The sequence below is a fragment of the Peromyscus maniculatus genome, chromosome 2 (assembly GCF_049852395.1).
Source record: "Peromyscus maniculatus bairdii isolate BWxNUB_F1_BW_parent chromosome 2, HU_Pman_BW_mat_3.1, whole genome shotgun sequence".
Taxonomy (NCBI): domain Eukaryota; kingdom Metazoa; phylum Chordata; class Mammalia; order Rodentia; family Cricetidae; genus Peromyscus; species Peromyscus maniculatus.
The window spans coordinates 117,738,509-117,758,052 of NC_134853.1; positions in this window are offsets into that span (position 1 = coordinate 117,738,509).

Sequence of the window (19,544 nt, forward strand, 5' to 3'; positions counted from 1 at the left end):
TCTGACCTTCCAGCATTCACCCCAATACCTGGCTCTGGGTTTGATTTTATTAATAAGAACTTCTAAGATTCATGCTACAGAGAACCTCGTTTTCGATATTATGTTTGGATATGTTTAAATAATAGTATAGTGTTGGGTATCTAGTAGGTACTATATATATAAATGTATACAATTGTGTGTGTATGTGTGTGTGTGTATATATATATATATATATATATATATATATATAAAATGCCCCTGCACACAATACACACACACACACACACACACACATATATATATATATATATATATATATATATATATATATACATTTCAATGTTGACAAAATTGAATTTCACTTCATTTCCTAGTGGAATATGAAAATTTGATCGCCAGCATTGATTCCATAATTCCTCTCTGTCCAGGATTTTCAAATACCTGACTGGAGTTCTCTGTGACAAGAGATCATCCAATACTTTGGCTTTAATTTACAGAGAAGGCACTGAGAATCAGAGATAGCAATGGACTGTCTGACGTCCAACAAGCTGTGAAGGATTTACACTGGAGTTTAAGTTTTCTGACTCCTGGCTCTCTCACTTGTCCCCTGCTAGACCAGAGTAATAATTTAGAACAGTTCTTCCACCATGAGCTGTGGTGTAGGGTTCTTGGGACAACAGTAGGAATATGAAAATGTCTGAAGTTCTGTACTAATATTACCCAAGTATCCTGTGTATCACAGAGCCTGAGTCCCTCCCCCTGCCCTCAGTTATAAATAAATCTCAGTTCTCAAGTGGATTCTCAAAGTTTGGAACTTTTTCTTTTTAGTATTCTGAGAAAGGATGTGTGATAGACCTTAGAAAGTCTAAAAGGCATCCCTACAAATCAAGATACCTGACTCATTTACCAAGCTAAATTTCCAAGTTGTAGATCATTGGTATTTCTTTCTCCTATATTGTTTAAATCAATAAAATAAGCTTGTCTTACTTAGTTTGCCTCTGTTTGTGATGATTTAACAATCAGTTTATCATGAATTAGAGATATAAATAGGTCAAATGGTTTAAAGAACTTTGTTTCTCTAACAACTTCAACAATGTTATAAAGTATCTATACTACAATGGGGTACATCAACAACTGGACATTGAAGAGCCTGGAAAGGCATCCCCATTTCTACTATGACAGAATGTCTGACATCTGCTCACCTGGCAGGCACCACAGTATGCTTGGGATGGACTCTACACTAGCAGCGTGGTGTGACAAAGATGTTGCTTTGAAGGAAAGGATATCCTTTCCTTCAAATAAATAATAAGGATCTGAACAACAAAGTGGGCTCTGGACTTAGTAGAGAAAAGTATTTGGTTTTTAAATTTGAAGGAAACGCAGAACTAGTCTCCATCTTCCACCTTGGAAAAGCCATGATTTATGTACAGGAACATCGCCATTCTCATTCTCATGCAGCTGAGGCTATTGCAATGCTTGGGGTGAGATTGCTTTATGGCCCCAGGAGAACAAATGCTGGTCTGTCTTCCCTTACAGACTAAGTAGTTTCACACTCATTTCTGAGCAATGTATCTCTTCTTTTTAGTAAATTCCATGACAAGGTTTTCAGAGGTAGAATGCTGTAGTACAAATGTTTGCACCATAGGATGAATGGAAAGATTTCAGAAAGCCACCAGTCATTAATTTTCTCAGCTACTGGCCAAGAATTTCTCCCAAAATCTGATATCCTACTCAAAAGTTTCTCACACATACATTTTGAATATGACTGAATACATTCTTACAGATTCACAACTTAACTTATTCCCTTCATCAGAATGGGGCTTCCATGATATGATGTTAATACACTCTGATGGGAAGTCCCACCATTAATTCATAGTTTCCTGATGTCCAGCCATTTTCTTTAATCTGAGAATTGATCTTCATGTAATCACAGGGATTTCTTGGTCCTTTTTAGTTAATTATCCATTTGTCTACTGAAAAGAGAGCTAGCTGTCTCTCTCTGGCAGTTTGTAACTTTTAGAGTATTGAGAAGCCATTAGAAAATCAGACTTGGCCTGGCGGTGGTGGCACACGCCTTTAATCCCAGCACTCGGGAGGCAGAGCCAGGCGGATCTCTGTGAGTTCGAGGCCAGCCTGGTCTCCATAGCGAGTTCCAGGAAAGGCGCAAAGCTACACAGAGAAACCCTGTCTTGGAAAACAAAAAAAAAAAAGAAAAGAAAAGAAAATCAGACTTGATCTGTAGACTGTGCTAACATCAGGCTCTTAGCTTCTTGTTTTGAGTACCACCATCACTTATAAGAGCATTTTCCCTCATCAAAGAAAAAGAATATTCTCTCTCTCTCTCTCTCTCTCTCTCTCTCTCTCTCTCTCTTTCTCTCTCTCTTTCTCTCTCTCTTTCTCTCTCATAGCTAGAGTTTTCCTGCCTTGCCCACAGTCAGGACAAATCTCTCTCACCCGCCAGTCCCCCAGCTGCTCAGACCCAACCAAGTAAACACAGAGACTTATATTGCATACAAACTGTATGCCTGTGGCAGGCCTCTCGCTAACTGTTCTTATATCTTAAATTAATCCATTTCTATAAATCTATACCTTGCCAAGTGGCTCATGGCTTACCAGCATCTTCACATACTGCTTGTCCTGGTGGCGGCTGGCAGTGACTCCTTCACTCAGCCTTCCACTTCCCAGAATTCTCCTCTCCTTGTCCTGCCTACTCTCTGCCTGGCCACTGGCCAATCAGTGTTTTATTTGTTGACCAATCAGAGCAATTTGACATACCGACCATCCCACAGCTCGCTCGCTCTCTCTCTCTCTCTCTCCTCTCTCTCTCTCTCTCTCTCTCTCTCTCTCTGTCTTTTTCTCTCTCCTCAAGTTTATCTTTCCTGTTTTTTTATACTTTGAAACCATTTGTATACATAAATTTATTTTAAAACACATTTAAAAAGCATGCTCAGAAGATGTAAATGTAGGGAACACATTAGAATGATGAACTGACTCCTCTCTGGGCAAACTTTCTCTCCTCTGTATGTTTAACTCTAAAGTGGAGAAACTCTAAAGCTCCTAACTATGGTTATAGTTAAATGAAAGTAAGTTCAGTAGCTTGTTCATTGACTGGTGACATGATATACTTTACCTGTAGGCATCAAGTTTGTGCAATATCAATGTGCCTTTGATCTAGTGTCTTAGAGTTTCTATTGCTGTCATAAAACTTCACTACCAAAAGAAACTTGGAAGAAAGGGGTTCCTTTCATTTCATAGCTGTATTCCATCATCCAGAGATGTCAGAGCAGAAACTCAAGATAGAAACCTGAGGTAGAGTTAATGCAGAGGCCATGGACGAACACTGCTTACTGGCTTACGCAGCCTGCTTTCTTACTTATCCCAAGACCATCAGTCTAGAAAAGGCACCATCCACAATGGGCTGGGTCTTCCTTCATCAATCACTAATTAAGAAAATGCCCTATAGTCAAATCTTATGGAAACATTTTCTTAATCAAGAGTCCCTCTTCCCAAATTACTCTAGCTAATACCAAGGTGACATAAAACTAGCCATCACTCACAGGAACTTGATATTGCCTTATACCCAGCTTGGAACTGAAATAATGACACTCGCATCCCTTTCTTTATAATGTAGTTAGTGCTAATTGGTGCTCTTTATTAAGTTAATGTATGTAATGCTATTGTAGCAGTTCCTAGCATTTGGAAATACATTGGGCATATCATGTACTAAATGCTTTGTTTCCTTTCCTGATTCTAAGTTCAAGCCCATAGGCAGTCTATCAAGAGTAGCAGGAAACCAGAACAGCCCATGCCTGTAACCTGAGCACTTGAGAAGCTGGATCACTAGGTCAAAGCCAGCCTGCATTGAAAGAGGTTCACTAGCTCAAGGGTATCCTTGGCTACATAGTACAATCCTGTTTCAAAGCAAAACAAACAAAAAATACCCTTTATCACAGGCTAAAGAACTATATTTTGTTCACACAATTTCATACTATAAAGTAATAAAAGAACAATCTTCTACTGCATGAAAAAAATATAGAGGAACTTCACAAACAAATTATTGCATGAAAGAAAGTATCAACCAAGAAAGACTTGATGCATGAACAGTTACATGAAGTAGCAAATAAGTAAATAATCTACTTCTGGCCATGAGACTAGGCAGCCCTGCTACCAAATACTAGAAAAAGTATAAAGCAAATGTTTTCATATATTGGAAATTGGTAGGAAATGTTTTTTCCCTGAGATATGATGAGCTTTTTTAGCCCTTATCTGTAAGTTGAGACACACTCCAGACCTTACCTAAGGAACCCAAGTAGAACATGGCAGTCACCAAGCTAAAGACAAGACCAGAACTTGTGATGCAGCTATGGCTAGAGTTATTGAACACTGAACAAGGGAGAAAAATCTATTCAAAGAAAATTACATAGAAATTCTTGGAGTTCTTGACACAGTTCTAAGCTTTTCATGAATACATGGAGTCACATGAGGCAGAAGAAAACCAACTGTCATGGAAGAGAACAACTAGCCAAACAAATTCACTAACTACCAGATTCCATAGAGGTTCTCATTTTTACCAATATGTAAGAAGAGAGTTTGTTGGAAGTTTGGAACATTTTTATCTGTGAATTTCACTCTTTAGAACATAGCTAATCCAACCTCTGAATAAAAACATCATAGACTCTTGCTCCAAAAGGCTTTTAAACAAAAACAAAAACAAAACAAACAAACAAACAAAATGGAGCCAAAAAGATGGTTTAGCAGGTAGAGGCAGTTGCTGCCCATTCTGAGGATGTGAAATTGATCCCAGGACAACATAGTAGGAGACTCCCAGGGGATGTCTGCTGACTCCACACAGGGGTATACACACAGAGACACCCAGTAAATAAGCATTTTTAAAGCAAAACAAACAAGATTTTTAAACCATAAAAAGGTATAATAAATTGGGTACCGCAATTATCAACAGTAGCTAAAGTTAAAACAGAATAATTATAACAATATGCTATTATCTCAGGTTTCTATTACTGTGAAAAATACTAGCCAACAGCAACGTGGGAGGAAAAGGTTTATTTCATCTTCCATCGTGAGAAGGGAAGTCAGGGCAGAAACTCTAGACAGAAACACGAAGAAAAGAACTGAATCAGAGACCAGAGGGAAACAAAAGAATGTTGTTTGCCAGCTTGTACTCCACACCTTACTACAATTGTTTTTTTTTTTTTTTCAATAGAACCCAGGATCATCTGCGAGGCATGGTGCTACATACAGTAGATTGGGCTCTCCTGTATTAATCATTAATAAAGAAAATACCCCCACAGGTTTACCTAATACCTCCACTACGATGGAGGTATTTTCTCAAGAGGTCCCATCTTCCAGATGACTCTAGTTAGGGTCAAGTTTACAAAAACTAGGGAGCATTATGGTAATAGCAGGATCCAGGTGATATGATGTGGTAAGTGGGAAAAAGTGGGAGGTAGGGCTAGCTGGGAGGGGGATGAGGTGACCAAGGGAAAGGGGGCAAATATCACGAATGTTGTTTGATAAAGCCTCGAGGTATCATTTTTTTATATTTACTTAAAATTACATATAACACACACATACAATATAGGCTATTGGTGTTGCCTTTGATATTCTCTCAGAGGTTGAAGGTAAGCCACTATTGCTGAAAATATAGTATTCTAGATCACAAGATTCATATGTTCCCAGATGGATTTATCCTGAAAGTCTCCTTCCTGCAGTCTAGTTTCCAGAGTGCCAGAAAGTACTATGCAAGTTTCCAAGAAGGGAAGTAATCAATAGTCCTATCAAGCTAGGACACCTATGAGCTACAATGCTGATCAGATTGGCAAGGTATCCCTAAAGGTGTAATAGTGGCACTCGTACACTGATGATAACTGTCTAATTGTACTTTAGGTCCACTCAACAGGAAAGGAATCATGCCTGGGACTAGCTTCCCAGGGCTAATGAGGTCATGAATCTTAGAAAAGAATATACCATTGCCACTTTACTAGACCAGCATAATTCTTAACTACATTATAAAAATTATTCTTATACCCAGAGATAAGTGTAGCTATCACCCTTCATCAAAGAAACTTCTTTTTACAGCAGATGGAGACCTTTAGAGAAAAAACATAGCTAAACACAATGCAGAAATAAACAGATGATGGGCAGCCCACACCCAACAGATACATCTACAACACAACTCCTTCATTGCCATCCCAACTGGCATAACATTCAATAATATATGTGTCTGTCTACATATATTTATGCATATTGTGCATGATTTTAGATAAATATAAAATGATATGCTTCCTGGAGGCTTTCTCATGCACATATTCTCAATATGCATTGCATATAATTTTAGGCTCAGGGAATATCGTGGAAGAGGGACCAGAAAGATTGCAAGGTCCAAAAGACCAGGAAGTCATCTGTGAGACTGTGTCTCTTAGAAATGGCTGCCTAAACAAGAGTCAAACAATGACAATATCGATAGACATGCTAACACAGAAGGGTTAAAAATCTCATGCAATTCCATCCCTAGACAAAGAACTACAAGCAACTAGTGGCTACTAAGAACAGCAGAATGAGCCTCTCCCAGGGTTGAGCCCTTAATTAGTTATCTGATACAAAGTGGTCAGCCCTGAAATCATATATACACAAACAATAAAACAGGCTCAGCAGGTGTGTGTGTGTGTGTGTGTGTGTGTGTGTGTGTGTGTGTGTGTGTGTGTACACCAATTAGAATCAAAGAAAAAGAGCAATCAATTTAAGAGGGAGATGGGGCAAGAAGGCACAGGGAGGAATGGTGTAATTATATTTAATTTAAAAAATACATGAACATAGTCTCTCTTAAAATAGCTTATTGTACCGTCCTCACTCTTCCTGAACACTAGTGACTGAAGCCGTAGAAGGTAAAACCACAGATAAGGAATGCTGTAGATGTAACGGTCTTATTAAATAAGAAACACAGAGCCAAATGCAGAGTTAAAAGCCCAAGAGGTCAGAACAGTAACTAAGAGCAGAGACTAAAACTCTTTGTTACCCCTCACTGATACTGCCATCCTTCCCCTCTGAAAGAGACCTACTTCCTGTGTATCTGTCTTTTTATTGACTTTCTGTTCTGCCTTCTTATTGGTTGTAAACCCAACCACATGACCTCCTCGTCACTGCCTGTCTATATAGACCTCCAGGTCTCTATGGTTGGTATTGAGATTAAAGGCATGTGTCTCCATGCTGGCTGTATCTCTGAACACACAGAGATCTGCCTGTCATGTGATCGGGATTAAGGGCATGTGCCACCACCACCCGGCTTCAGCTATGGCTTGCTATTAGCTCTGACCCCCAGGCAACTTTATTTATTAACATACAAATAAAATCACATTTCAGCACAAATAAAATATCACCATAGATTGCTGCTGTAGGTGACCAGCCAGATCTAACACATGAAATCGATATTTGACAGTACATCCTTCCAGAACCCATCCACCTATCTCCAATCTCAAAAGTGAAGAGAAATTTCAAAATTCCAGTGAAGCTGGAATTCCTAGGTTTGTCAAGCACCACCAGCCTATTGTCATTCTGCTGTGGCCTATGCTTAGTGATTAGTTGATTTGTTTCTTTCTGTCTCCCCACACCTAAGTCTAACATATGGCAAATATATAAAATTGCTTGAAGATGAGAGGAGGGGGTAGAAGACAAAGGAGAGAGAAGGAAGAAATGAAAATGTTTTTCTTAATGCTGACAGTGGAGAAGATATTCTTGGATTTGTTTGTCCAGCAAGTTTCCATTTACATCCATTGTCACAAGTAATTAGAATCTTTCTAGGTCCTCTCACAGCAATGCCTGCAAAGTCTTTGCAAGTATTAATCCAGTGTTAGGCTGGTGCTGCGTGTCCTGCTATGCCATATGAATCCCTTCCCTTATGATCTGAGGACAGTAAAATATTTTACAAATATTATTATGCCAAATGAGTATGTGTAAAAATTGTCCTCAGGGCTGCCAGTGAGGAAAGACTATCTCACCAGCAAAATAAACACACTTCCCCAGCCCCAGGCAACACCCCTCCTCCCTTCTCCTGACTCCCAGAGCACACTATTCATTCCTCTCATCAAGCTCTCTGAGAGGCGGCTCAGGAAGCTGTCTGAGTGTCCTGCCTCCCTACTGTATTTCAAGCTTCTTGAGGACAGAGATCCAGTCTTCCCTGCCAGTTCCGGGTCCTAATGTAAGCGCTGGCACATGTTTTGTTCCACATGTACCTCTCGAGTGCTTTGGTAAATAAGAAAGCATCTTCTGATACTTAGATGTGAAAGTGTTTCGAAGGTTCTGTCCTTTGTCCATAACGCAGTGGAGTCCAACTTTAAAGGCCTGTGCTAAACAAGGACCAGTATGAATGAAGTCTTCCTGAAAAGTAAGCTTCAGCTATTGGAGGCAACACTGAAAGCAGGCCCGGATCTGGAATCACCCCAGAGTCCCGGTCAGCAGCATCACCCATGCAGGAAGTCACTTCTGTGATCTCCAGTAGCATTCAGTGGCAGCTCTGTTTTTCATGTGAAACTTGATAATCTCATAGGTGTTTGGCTGTACAATAAAATAATGAAGACAGCAAACAATGTAGAAAAGATAGGAGTGAAAGAAACGTTTGCTTTCTGTGTGAGCACAAACATACCACAGGTTCCGTGTTAGAGGCTCAGAATTCAGTGCCGAAGTACAATGGGCCCTATGGTCTGCCACACACATACTTTAGAGTCTGTGCAATTCTTTTTTTTTTTTTTTTTTTTGGTTTTTCGAGACAGGGTTTCTCTGTGTAGCTTTGCGCCTTTCCTGGGACTCACTTGGTAGTCCAGGCTGGCCTCGAACTCACAGAGATCCACCTGGCTCTGCCTCCCGAGTGCTGGGATTAAAGGCGTGCGCCACCACCGCCCGGCTAGAGTCTGTGCAATTCTAAAACACCTCCTGCTGCAATTTCACAATGTTCTCGGAGCAGACTAAACAAAATCACTGAGAGTACAATTTGGTGCTCAATTTTCATATTCATTTAGCTTTCAAGTCCTATAAAATGCAATCTTCATTTACCAAACATAACAAACAAGTCAATAAAACATAACACCCTAGTCATGGTTTCACTCCCAAACTGCTACTCTTCGGATTAAAAGTAGAAACTGAGCAGCATCAGAGGAAAAGCTGATCCACCAAGCCATTCTAGTTGAAAACACTGGACAAGAGACTAGAAAAGCCAGCTCAACAAGTCTCATACTCAAATTTTGAATTCAAGTTTTGAATTTGAAATTCAATATTTCAGTGGGATTCAAGCAAAGTTCTAACTGTGCACCAAGTAGACAGTGATAAGGAAAAGAATATTATCACAAAGCAGTGATCATTCATAGGACTACAGTAGAACCATTCAGGATGAGGATGTTCCAAAATATCTGAAAAGAGTTTTTTTTAATATTATGCCAGTAAGGAGGACATTGACATTGACCAATGGGAGAGTCATCTTCAGATAACTTTTGAAAAACTACATATTAGTAGTAGAAATTCGATATATTAGAATTTGTTGAAAAACTGTCAACAGTCTATGAGAAGAGATTTCCTGGTAGTCTAAATCCTTTATTTGTGTTTTATTGTGTTTGTCTTTTGTAGCTAGAGTTTTCCTGCCTGGCCCACAGTCAGGACAAATCTCTGTCACCCACCAGTCCCCCAGCTGCTCAGACCCAACCAAGTAAACACAGAGACTTATATTACTTACAAACTGTATGGCCATGGCAGGCTTCTTGCTAACTGTTCTTATAGCTTAAGTTAATCTGTTTCCATAAATCTATACCTTGCCATGGGGCTTGTGGCTTACCAGTGTCTTCACATGCGGCTTGTCATGGTGGCAGCTAGCAGTTTCTGTGACTCAGCCTTCCACTTCCCAGAATTCTTCTCCTCATTGTCCCGCCTATACTTCCTCCTGCCTAGCCACTGGCCAATCAGTGTTTTATTTATTGACCAATCAGAGCAACAGATTTGACATACAGACCATCCCACAGCAGTCTTTAATGAGATCTGGAGCCCCACAATGAGCAACAAAACAACTCTGGTTAGCCATTGAATATACACATGACAGGTCTCATAAGAGCACATTATATAATACTATAACTACCATAGTTCCTGTGAATGCAGTCCACCCAGTTCAAGTAAGATCAAAGCACATAAACACAACCTATATTAAAACCTGCTAGTAACTGTTTCAAGTGATTAATTTAAAGAACATTAAGCACACATTTGGTGATAGTTGAGAACTTTTACATGTGATTGGTGTATCTAACAAGTAGGTACTGCTTCTATTTCATACATGGTTATAGCCCTTAAGAGATCTCCTGGCTCAAATTATCCCATTTGTGTAGCTGTAAGTTTCTCTGGTCCCACCCAGCCCATGGTCCTGCAGCTGTTTATAAAATAATTACTCAGAGACTTAATATTAATTATAAATTATATGGCCTATGGCTCAGGCTTCTTACTAGCTAGCTCTTATAACTTAACTCAACCCATAACTATTAATCTATATGTCACCACATGTTCCATTGCTTTACGTGCATCCCATTACATGTTGCTCCTTGGACAGTGGTCTGGCATCTCCCTCTATACTCCTTTCTCCTCTCACTATCTCTCTTGAATTTTCCCAACTGGCTCCATCCTGCCCCTCATAGGACAATGCAGCTTTATTTATTAGGCAATGGAAGTAACACATATTCACAGCACACAGAAAACATCCCACAGCACATTTACCTGTATAACTCTTTTTTCCCCCCTTTTGACATAGTGTCACTATATTCTCCATCCATACCATTCTCCATACAAAGTTACTGCCTTGGGATAATGCTCTTGTACACTGGTTTAATAAAATGCTGATTGGCCAGTAGCCAGGCAGGAAGTATAGACAAAGCAAGCAGACTTGGCTAAACATAGATAAGAATTACGGGCTAATTTGAGTGTAAGAGCTAGTAAGTAATAAGCCTGAGCTAATGGCTGAGCAGTTATAATTAATATAAGCCTTTGTGTGTTTACTTTATGCCAAGTGGTTGTAGGACATGGGTGGGAGAGATTCATCCTGACTGCAGGGCCAGGCAGGACCAGAGAAACATCCAACTACATTTGGGGATCACCCTTGGCCATTGATCCACATAGATCTAAAAAAGCTTAGAGATTCTGAACGCAAAGAAACAGAGCCACACTAGGCTTCCTAGTCTCACAGTCTCATGTCAGTAGCAGTGTAGAGACTCATCTCCCAACAAACAGTTCCCTGTGAGATGGAGCTGGCCACCAGCCACCACAAGCTAAGCAACATGGTGGATTCCTATCACAGTACACAGTGGCATCTCCAAGCCATGCAGTGCACTGCATGGTGGATTTGGCTTATGCCAGTACAAAAAAAGAAGAAGAGGAGGAGGAGGAGGAGGTTTCTAGACTACACTGCTGGATGTTGGGAAGCTGAAGCTGAGGTGGGCAGAGTCAGCAGCCAAGGTTGCTGCTTCTGTCCTAGCCACTCTGCAGTTTAAAGTAATAGATTCACAATAAGACAGATTCAGATGGAATAAACCTCTAAATGGTTTACATTATATGTAAAATGTACATAGGCTTGGAAGAGTGAGGAAAATGAGGATAGACAGTTATATAAAGAAATAGTTTTAAAAACTGAAGTCTTTAAAGAGACAGTGAAAGTAATATAAAAAAAGTCACATAAAGATGGAAATTGCACAGAAAGTTTAGATTATATTGTCTTTATTTTTTAACTGCAGAAAAACATTTGATTGTAAAGGTTGCTAAGTTAAACCAATATATATTTTAAAGGTATCTTGACTTCAAAATTTGTGTCTAAGGACACGTTGCTTTGGAAAAGAGGTTCTGCTTTTGTTTCCACAAAAGATGAGAACCTGTGGATTGCTTCTAGGCTAATATGGTTTGATCAAGGAAGATCCCCCTGAGAGGTCTCTGATGACACCACAGCCCAGATGATCCAACATCCAAAATCAGCTTCAAAGTAACTGGTTGAAACAATGCAGCCTCACAGACTACTCCAGTCAGGAACTGACCATAATTCTTAATTTTCTCAGGATCCCCATAAGATGACCTGCACCCCCAACCAGTAGGAAGTAGTATGAGAAGCTACACCCCAAATCCCAAAATATTATTTATAAATGTTTATTTTTATTTAAAGCAGGTTGATTATAAATGTGATCTCTTTATAAAGAAGAAAAGGATGATATGGATATGATAGGATGAAAGGGTAGATTATTGAATCTACTTTTAAAGAGCAACAACTTGTTTGAAATGTTTTACAATGCTATGGATTTTATTGATACAAATTTAATTTTGTTATAATATATATATGCATATATATATATGTATATATATATATCCACTCTTGTTTAAGGTATGTTTGTATAACTCGTTTGAAATTGTCATGTTAGTTAAGCTTTCTAGATATACATAGATATATTTCAATTAGGTAGATAATCTTCAAATACTTCAAAGACCTAAAGAATATGACATTTACAATGTTTTAAAAACTTAGACTTTCTGGGCAATGAGACATGTCTGCTCCTGGCAACACCAATTTACTTCAGAGAGGATAGGTGTTGAAGACACCCTATATGGAGTTTATCTTCTTCTTGGCAAAAATATCCATTTAGGCAAGAAACCATTCTTGCCTGGACTGATTGACAAAATGCTGTATCAACTGGACATGTAGAACCCATGGAAAAAATGACCACTAAATTTTGGTAAAACAGCACAAGGTGTTCCTTCAGGTTCCTGCTTAGCAGAGGAGACTGCCAGACATTCTGCAGGACACAGGGAGAAGTGACTGAAAGACTCTAAGCCTATAGGCTGAAGATGGATGCCCCAATGTTCAGAGGAACTTTGGGTGACTATCCAGGCAGCAAAATGTCTCTGTCATTTCTAGAATTATGGAAGTTGCTTACAATGTACTTGCTGTTTACTTAGGTAATATTGTATCCTTCTGGAGTCTTTGATGGAGTTAAAGACTAGGTAGTTATAATCATAGTTTTCCTTGGTTATGATGAAAGATAAATTAGATATGAAAATTTAGACTCACAGAAATAGAGTATTTTCTTTAATTTTGCCAAACACAAACAGACTAGATATTATAACTGTAATTGTTGCTTGATATCTTTGCTATATATAATTTTGCTATGTTAAAGTGAAAAACCTTCCTTTTTAATTAAACAAAAAAGAGGAACTGCTGTGGGATAATGCTCATGTACACTGGTTTAATAAAATGCTGGTTGGCCAGTAGCCAGGCAGGAAATATAGGCAGGGCAAGCAGATGAGGAGAATTCTGCGAAGAGGAAGGGTGGAATCAGGAGTCACTAACCAGACACAGAGGAAGCAAGATGACAAGGCAGAACTGAGAAAAAGTACCAAGCCACATGGCTAAACATAAATAAGAATGATGGGGTTAATTTGAGTGTTACAGCCAGTGAGTAATAAGCCTGAGCTAATGGCTGAGAAGTTATAATCAAAATAAGCCTTTGTGTGTTTACTTGGGGCCAAGGGGCTGCATCCAGGACAGAGGTGGGAAAGATTCATCCTGACTGCAGGGCCGGGTAGGACCAGAGAAACATTAGACTACAACTTACTACAGGAAAATGGCCGAAGTTAAAAGCAGTTTAAGTTACAGGAGACTTGTATTGATTACTAGTACAGTGGTCCCACCCTTGCATCTCCTTCTCACAAGCCAGAGCGTGGTTTCCAAAGCTGTCTCTATCCAGGACCCCAGCTTCCACTGTGAACTAGCCAGGGAACATAGACAAACTGAAGTCTGTTTGGTCATCACACAGTCGATCGTCATTCACTTTGACTACAATATGATTTTAGACTTTTCTCAAGCCAGGCATAAAGGGAAAAGGAGGTTACCAGTAGTGGTTGTAAGCAAGCAAAAGTTGATAAAATTTCTGCCTATCATTAGCTATCAGAGGAAATTCCTATTTTTAATAACACTTGAAAAATCACGATACAAAAAGATCATGATAGCTCAAAACATTCTGGACACCCATCCTCTCACTACCTGCCCTAATATCTTCTGTATTTATTCATACATTTAAAAAACGTCAGCCAAGCAAGCTTCAGGAGACAGAATCTGGCACCTCAGATACATTGGGATTCTCCAGGCCTGAAGCTCTGGCAGGCTTCAGGCATCAAGAGTTAAGATTACAAGCTTCATGGAAAACCAATAGCCTTAGGAAGAAGCAGTCAATCTGAATTAAGACATCAACACATCAAATGAGGAAGGTATGCTATGGAGCCTATTGTTGAATGCATGTCAGGTGAAGGCAGTACTAATTACTGTGCAATTCAAATGTGTCTGTTCTCTATTCCTCCCAAACTAGGGTCACCTAGTTATTATGGCGTAGTGCTTGCACTATTTTGGATTCTGCCAAGTGGCAGGTGGCCTGACAAACATGCGACTCAGCATGTTTTGTTGGGTCCCCACAGCTGTGCTGCCAATCAGTTCAGGATGGCTGCAAGTTAATGCTAATTAGCTTCTGTTGATCTGCATATTCCAACAGCCTCCCAGGATTCCCATTTTGCTATGCAAGATTGCCAGTTGGGTATGTGATTGAATTAAGAAGGGAAAAAGATTTTCACTTCCATGCAAGGATATGTGGATCTGAAACCCCAGTAGAGTCCCTTCTCTTTCTGATTAACAATTGGCAGCTCTGGCCCTCAGTGAGGGAGCAGGGGCTTCAGGCAAGCGTGCTGGTGCTGCTGTGTTGTTTGTGAAAACAAGATGACACCTTCACCTCCCAGCACCACTAGAAGTAAGCATTTCTTCCATCTGGTCTGTGAACTGTCACTCTCCATGTAGATGGGCAAGCAACCTATAGTTTTCTGTTTGGTTCACAAATCCCTTTAGTTCCACTGGTTTCTAAACAAGAACAACCAAAAAAGTATTGATAATGAAGTATTATTTCCCGGGTTGGTCCAGGAGCACTAATTCCAAATGGCCACTTCCAAACTTTCTGGGTAGCCTTGGATAAAGTACATTAACTCCCCGAGTCTCTGTTTCTCAAATGCCAATGACAAGAGATTATTATAGGATACCCAGTACACAATAAGGGTAACAAAATGTTTGACATATGTGAGCTTCTAAATATTGTAATATATTGTTAAAAAAAATAGACAGTTGTCCAATAACAACAGCTTGTACATGTCTGGACTTTCAGATTTGAACAAAAACTTATTTGTTGCCTTTCATCACCACAATGTAAACAGGCAATTACAACGGGATAAATAAGGGAGGGCAATAATGCAGCCCAGGTCATATTGTTGAGGAGTTAAGTGAAATAATGCCTGATAAGCTACAGGCACCTAGTCAATACTATTCAGCAAATACTAATTTCCTTCTGCTTTGTCTTTAGGAAAGCATGTTAGAATCATGAGTGCAGAAGACAGAGGTAAGAGCAGAAAGGTGGAGGGATTTCAGCTGTGCTAAGAAAGGAACTCAGCAGGAAATGGCCCGGTGGGGCTGATGTATTTAGATTTTGCACCTGTATTTCATCAGGGCAATGAAAATATGATCTCACTGAGTAAACATTACAAAAACAATTTTCAAAAGTTTTACTTGGCTTCAGCCTTTAGAAAGTCTGCTTCCCTGAAGTGATTAAACAATATTTCTTGGAAAACATTTTCTAAATATAATCATAAGGGGAATTCTTTCCTCATTTTCATGTTGTTGAATTTTGGGACCTAACTGCACCTTTGTAGGAAGAATTATTAATGGCATGGGTACAATTATATCTTATATTTATTGCATATTTTATATTTTCATATTTCTATATATAAATATGTATTCTCAATTTTTCTTACCTATGCATAAAACATATGAGCATGTGCATATATATAGTGTATTTTAAAGCCATCTATGCAAAAACAAATGTATGTTCATTATGGTTTGAGTTCAAGCACACATGTGTATATGTGTTTTATAATACAGCATCCATGGTTGCCATTCATTTAAGCATAAATTATAGTTGATAAGAGAACAGACTGTGGAATCAGACTTTGTGACTTTGCATTCCAGGTTACAACCTATTAATGTATAACCCTAGAGCAGTTATTTAACCTCATTGATCATCTCTCTAAAATGGGGAAATGATTATGCCCACCACAAGAGGTTGTTACGAAAATTAAATAGATTCATAAGTATTAAAGTACTTAAACCTGACAAACCTGCTCTACTTTATGCTATTATTATTATTTTCATTGTAACATTTTCAGTGTGTTTATGATTGATAATGCTATTTCCAATTCATTTGTTTGTTTTGGATTACTTCAGGTTTGATGATCTTTTTTCTTTTTGCTTATAAGTTCAGTGAGTAGAAATTTTTCTTTAAGTGTCAGAGCAGAGCATTTCTATTCTGTATGTAATAAGCATTTTTAATTACATTTGAAGCATATCCTTCCTGAATTTTGAAAAATTGTTTGTATGTGTGTGTGTGTGTATGTATATATGCTTAGCTACACAAATGTATACACTATTTGTTCAACATACCTCATTGTCTTCCTCCTCCTTAGAGAAAACAGCGAATAACCTGAATGCATATGTTTCAGAATGCATAGATCAATGTGCTTCTTGGCAATGCAAACTGGGTGTTTGCTTTAGCAAAGCTCCTCCTTTGAATATTTGGCTGCTCCTTTGAGAGGAAGATTTCTTTATTAAGTAATTTAGGCTGGAAATTATTGCTTGTTTTGACCAAGCTGCATATGCTTGGCAATCCAGACTGGACTGAATTGGAATCTCCACTCCTTCCCTTCCTAGCAATGTGACCTCAAGCAAGCAATGAAATCGAAGGTAAATAAGTGAGCCTTTCAGCAGTATTGATGTTGGGCTGTTGCCTGGTGGTGTCTGACTATGGCCCCAGGGCCAGACAGTACTTCTGCTGGAGAAAGGTGTTTTACATAAAGAATGTGGCCCTTTCCACAATAATTCTGGGAAACATTTAACCCATGGCTCAAATGAGAATAGAAGAAGAGAGTTACAAAGTCTATGCTTTCGTTTTATGTCTTTGAGAAATATACTTATGTCAGGCATTTATTTACCGTACTCTTATTCTTACTCAGACTGTCTGGGATTCTAGAAATAAGATGTATGACCTCTGATTTTTAAATGCTCATGATAAATAGGGGACATACATATGTAAATGTGTGAACAAGATCAATATGATAGAGACTACAGCAGATTGCAATAAGCAAGTGTGTGAAAAAGGAGGAAGATGGTCTCTTCAGACGCAGGAGGTTGAGACTAGAAGGAGGCATTTAGAAAGAGCTTAGAAGATCCTACGTTTAATTATGAAAATACATGAAGTAGCACACCCAAAGCCTTTAACAACAGGTGAGAATGTATGAAGTGGAGGAGGTAAGAGCACTTAGGAGCACCATATCAACATGTTTACTCCATATGTGATCTGAGTGACACTTGGTCATTCAAGGTACCAAATGAAGCCCTGGAATTGCTGGAAGACCTGAATAGCCTCATGATGTAATGCAATGTCCTCCAGAAGCTGTCTGATTTCTTTGCCATATGGAGCCAGTCTGAATTAAGAGGCAATAAAGAATCCATTAATTCTAAATTTAAATAGAAGACTTAAAAATGTGGTGACCACTATTTTGAATGACACCCTCAAATTTCTCTAGTCTATTAATATGGAGCAATAAGACACTTCATTTTCTATTTGAAACAATTGGTAAGCATGTTAAACACTGGACTCCTTTATAAACAAAAGTGCCCCAAGTGCAAGCAAAAGGGCTCTATTCATACAGTGGCAGTGAGAAACACTGAATGCTGGTTGGTTTCAGGATTTTTGTAAGAACATGAATGGAAAGCAACCCATCGATGTGGGTACAGTGTTTTTTTTTTTCCTCAGACAGTTTAAATAAAAGGCAAGATCAAGGTCTAATTTAAGAATACATTTGGTAGGGAGTTTGAAGAGAGGAAAAACCTTTAGCTGTTTCTTATGGATCAAAGACAAGTTTTAATAAGTTGGGTGGGGCTTATAGAGTCCTAAAGTTAGTCAAAGGAAATGACCTCAGAGTGATAATATGGTATTCATGAAATGTTTCCCTTCTTCCAAAATTAATTATAAATGAAATCTGTAGCTACTTAGATTAATAAAGCTTAACATATTTCAGTAATTTATGTATTTTCTAGGGAGGGAATTTATGACTAGGGAAAATTTGGTTTGGGATAAATTAGATATAGTTGGTTATATTTTTAAGAAGCCATGATAAACATAATAAACGTTTTACAGGAATCTAAGGCCTGGCCTCTCCTCTGCTGCAATGTAAATTCCATGTTGATTGCAGCCCTCTGTTGTCTTACTCCCAAACCATCATTTCCTAAGCATGCTTATACACATGCTCTTGGAGCTCCTGAAATCCCTCATCTCTACAGACTGCTCAGGCTTCAGGACAGCACAGCGCTATTTCCTGTGACACATTCTTCTGTGCACTCCATTGTTTCTTGCTCTATGCCTACCTAACCAACATATTGACTGTAATCATATGTGCACACCCACCTTAAATTCATTCTCTTATTTTTATTTGTTTATATGTTTTATGTATATGAGTGTTTTACATGTGGATATGTATGTTCATCACATGTGTGTCTGGTGCCTGCAAAAGTCAGAAGAGGACATCAATCCCCCTTTATCTGGAGTTATGAATAGATATGAGCCACCATGTGGATGCTGGGAACTGTACTTGGGTCCTCTGCAAGAACAACAAGTGCTCTTAACTGATAAGCCATCTACCAGGCTACTCTATCCATTGACGTTTTCCACTGTGACTTCATTTTTATGGTTTCCTTTTGAATCTCAATAATACTTCACAAGACTTTAGGAACAGCTATGTTTAATCCATATTTCAAATAGGAAAGGTGAGAAATCTCAGAGTCTTGCCAAATATACCATTAGAAGTATATAGAAGATGAGAAAACAACTCCTTCATGACTCCAAATGTAATTGCTCCACTTAAATAGGCAAAAAAAGGCCCATATGTTCACAAATTTATTCCTTCAAAATATTATCTTATTTGAATAGACCTGAGGTGTTTGAAACTGCATAAATCCTATCTCTAGGCTTATCAACAGTAACTCACTCATATCCCTGACACTGTGTATATGAAGGTATTTGTGTTGTAATACAATGACTCATGCCCGTGGATCTACCACTCAGACCTACAAATAAAGTATTTCTATTATCTGTAACTATGTGTTTCTCTTCCCCAATCTCTGGTTTGCTGCCTAATTCTTAAGTACTTTACTTTGAATTTTATGCTTGTCATGTCCCTATTTTATACTTAGTTTAGCTTCATTTGCTCTAGCTTGTTTTCAAATTTTGTATTAATGCTATCAAGTTGTATATAATTTTCTAAAATTAGGATTTCTTAGTTCAATATTACATTACAAATAGATATCCATAGTATTTTTTATGATTATCATTTTTTAATTTTCATTGCTAGATAATATTTTCGTATAAATATGCCATTATTTATTCACCCCTTATTTTATTAAA